Source organism: Panulirus ornatus, chromosome 28, assembly GCF_036320965.1.
Source record: "Panulirus ornatus isolate Po-2019 chromosome 28, ASM3632096v1, whole genome shotgun sequence".
NCBI classification, from domain to species: Eukaryota; Metazoa; Arthropoda; class Malacostraca; order Decapoda; family Palinuridae; genus Panulirus; species Panulirus ornatus.
The window spans coordinates 12870001-12873544 of NC_092251.1; the positions used below are offsets into that span (position 1 = coordinate 12870001).

Sequence of the window (3544 nt, forward strand, 5' to 3'; positions counted from 1 at the left end):
AAAGAGAGTCTGAGGCAGCAGCTGAGGCAGTCCTGACCAGAGAGTCTGAGGCAGCAGCTGAGGCAGTCCTGGCCAGAGAGTCTGAGGCAGCAGCTGAGGCAACCCTGGCCAGAGAGTCTGAGGCAGCAGCTGAGGCAGTCCTAGCCAGCGAGTCTGAGGCAGCATCTGAGGGGTCAACACACAAGTGCTTATTCACGTAGAGTAAATATATGTGCGAAAAAAACCATACTAAAGTTTGATTTTATCATATCTAATCATTACATTCAGCTTAAATGGTAAAACATGGAAACTACATTTTCAAAAGTAAGATTACGGTGATCGAGTTGAATGTATATTAATGTAGGGGAAGTAATAGTTACTCCGTGGGTAAAAGCCGTCATACAAATTGCATATAAATCGAGGGCACAGACCTTGAATGGTTGAGACCTTCCTGGTATGAAATATACGTGGAGTGGAGTGGGGGACTGGTGGGGTTGAGCGGGTGTATGTGGAGTGGGGGACTAGAGCTGGAGTAGAGGGGCTGAGCGGGTGTATGTGGAGTGGGAGACCAGAGTTGGGGTGGAGGAGCTGAGCGGGTGTATGTGGAGTGGAATACCGGTGGAGGGGTTGAGCGGGTGTATGTGGATGGGGGACCAGAGCTGGACTAGTGGGGTTGAGTGGGTGTATGTGGAGTGGGAGACCAGAGCTGGAGTGGAGGGATTGAGCGGGTGTATGTAAGATGGGAGCTTCACTACTTATCTCCCTTCTGTCGCATTGGTGAGGGAACGTCCCTCACTGTTGTTGCTTGTCACTCTGCTTGTCCATATGATCATTGCCTGAACCCGTCTTCCTCCACGCAGGCAGGAGGCAGCTGCTGCCCACCCCGAGCATGTGGAACAACATGAAGATGACCCTCACCACTTCAGGACCGAAGCGCACCTCTGATACCCGGACCCGCTGTAACGCCCTCACCAGGTTCCCCACCAGGTTCCGAGGCGTGTGATTGGTTCATGAGTCTCCTGACGTCACCCTTCATCGAAGCCTTCCAGTAGGAGACGGAGCGCGTGATTGGATCATCGGTGCTATGACGTTACCACTGACCTGAGCAAGTGACGAGGCGTGTGATTAGTTCATTAGCGCTCTGACGTCACGCCTGAGTCAACTCCTCCCTCTCCAAGAAATGACGTCAAATTGGTCCAGCACAACGTTCCAGACGTGACGTCATACTTGCACTGACCAGTGTGGTCTGTGACAATCCCACGTCTGCTTTAATGAAGCAAATGACGTCACTAGTCATTCGTAAGTCTGACCTCAAATGTTTTCTCTGGGAATCATGATGTTTGTTGTGAAATACACCATTCATCTTTAACCTGTTACCTGAAATACTGTGACACACACGCACACACACACACATACACACACACACACACACACACACACACACACACACACACTCACACACACCCACACACCTAAACGAAAGATGATTTCGACAGTATAATAGTTTCTGTCTTATATACATATGAGTGAAAAAGTGGTCGTTTGCATTTTACAACTGAAGAGTTCTGTAGGAAAGTCTTCAGAAAGGTCTGTGGGTTGGACCTAAGGCTCATCAGAGGTGGAACTGTTACCCAGATCAGGACTCTAAGGTCCTTAATGTGATAAAATATAAATCTGAAACGGATTCTTTTGTTTTGAATACTATCCTAGAAATATGTATTTTGGACCCACACATATCTCCTCATATATAAATACAATGATATTCAGGAGAATATATATATATATATATATATATATATATATATATATATATATATATATATATATATATATATATATATATATATATATATTGCGTATGAACGCGCTCTTCCATATAACATACAAACCTTCAACAGCCAGGATCGAACCCGGGACCCTTGACTAGCAGGCGGGAGCACTACTGCTAGGCTATTACTGTGTACTCGAATGCCCTTCATCTCACGTTTGATGAGCAACGGGGTCTCCATTGGTCATTTCCCAACAAGCAGATAGCATTATACGGAACCTAACTAAACAACTCGGAGGTATATGAATTCGAATACAGTGCATGTGAAGTGCGCGCTCATATGCACTATATTCGTATATACATACCTCCGCGTTGTACAGTTAGGTTCTGCAAAATGCCATCTGCTGGCTGTGTGAGCCTGATGGAAAATGACCAGTGTAGACCACGTTGCTCACCAACGTGAGACGAAGGGCATTCGAGTACATAGTATTCGAATAGTCATTTAGTTAATGAGAAGAGTGACTCGTAACTTCAAGGACAGTGGATGACATACGGTGAGTATCTTACATAAGATTACTGCCTCTCACTGACGTCTTCACCTACATTTTGCCATGTGCTATATAGACTAGATCCCATTTAGGCCTTGATCAGTTTTCATTAACAACAATCTAAGCTCTATAACTCTATGTAGTTTTGACGTCCTCAAGCGTCAGAAGCAAGAGCCGATCTTCGTCGAGTTACCGTCAAGGAGCCTATGACCTCGGCCAAGTGGCTTCCAGTACGGTATGGTCCCCAGGCACCGTCCGTGGCCTCTAGAGACACATAAAGGCCATATGGCGACAACGGAGCAAAAACCGCTACCTGAGGGAGTTTGTGAGGGTAACTGATGTGTATCAGCGAGAGATAACACTAACCAGGGTTTTGTCATGTGACGTGGAGTCTCGAATGAGTCGGAAGATATCAAGAGTTTTTGGCGTCGATTGATCTAAGGAGAATATTAATCAGAGTGAGGATTTAGCGTGGGTGATGGGAAATAAGGAAGGCTGGGTTTTTATGGAGGTGGTTATGTGGGAGTGTGTGGCGGGGAGATACAGACGAAAGGTCACGTAAGATGGTAGCAAATTCATGTTAGATTTCCCATGGGAAGAACTGGGCTAGGCTGTTAGGCTAAAGAAGACGTTATATAAGAAGCTCGCTAAGAAAGGTCTGGCTGGATCGTGAAGGTTAAGGAGAGGCTAGCTAGGGAGGTGAAGGGAGATTTGAGACGAACGTTAAGGGAAAGGAGAGATCAGACAGGGCGATATAGAGGGCTGGCCAGAGAGGAAGGCCCATATAGACGGGAAGGTCAGAGGAGGTTCAGAAGAAAGGTTGAAGGCCAACGAGGAGACGCTTGTCTCACCAAACACAAGGTTTAATTGTGGTTGAGTAGTTCACCCTTGAACTTCCCTATCACTAGACATAAATCTGTCTTCGCTGCCTCTCACTCGGTTCTCTGCCTCTGAGTCCAGACAGCTTCTGGTCTTCTAACAACCGCCCATCCCTACACCCCCCACACAAGATGATTCCCTGGTCCGGCATGTCTTGAAACGCAGTCTGTGTGGCTATATATAGCTTGATTTTCCTATGGGAAAACCGCACTCCTCTGTGAGATATAGTTGCCGCAGCCGTCAACACTACGGGGATAACAAAGTGTGTAAAACAGTGAATGTGGCAGGAACAGCTTGGAGCGAGGTGGGAGGAATCACTTGTTCCGTAGACCACAACATTGCGTTTCCCACTGGATCATTAGAATTGCCA

The 3544-nt window shown here is 46.7% G+C and overlaps 1 long non-coding RNA gene across 1 annotated transcript in view; it reads left to right on the top strand.

Moving 5' to 3' along the window:
• The window catches only part of LOC139757703 (uncharacterized), an 8282-nt gene extending 6619 nt beyond the window's left edge, over positions 1–1663 (top strand). Inside the window, exon 3 of the long non-coding RNA XR_011714695.1 lies at positions 840–1663. This is a non-coding gene — a long non-coding RNA (uncharacterized lncRNA). The remainder of the gene's footprint in view (positions 1–839) is intronic.
• The last annotated feature ends 1881 nt before the right edge of the window (positions 1664–3544 follow it).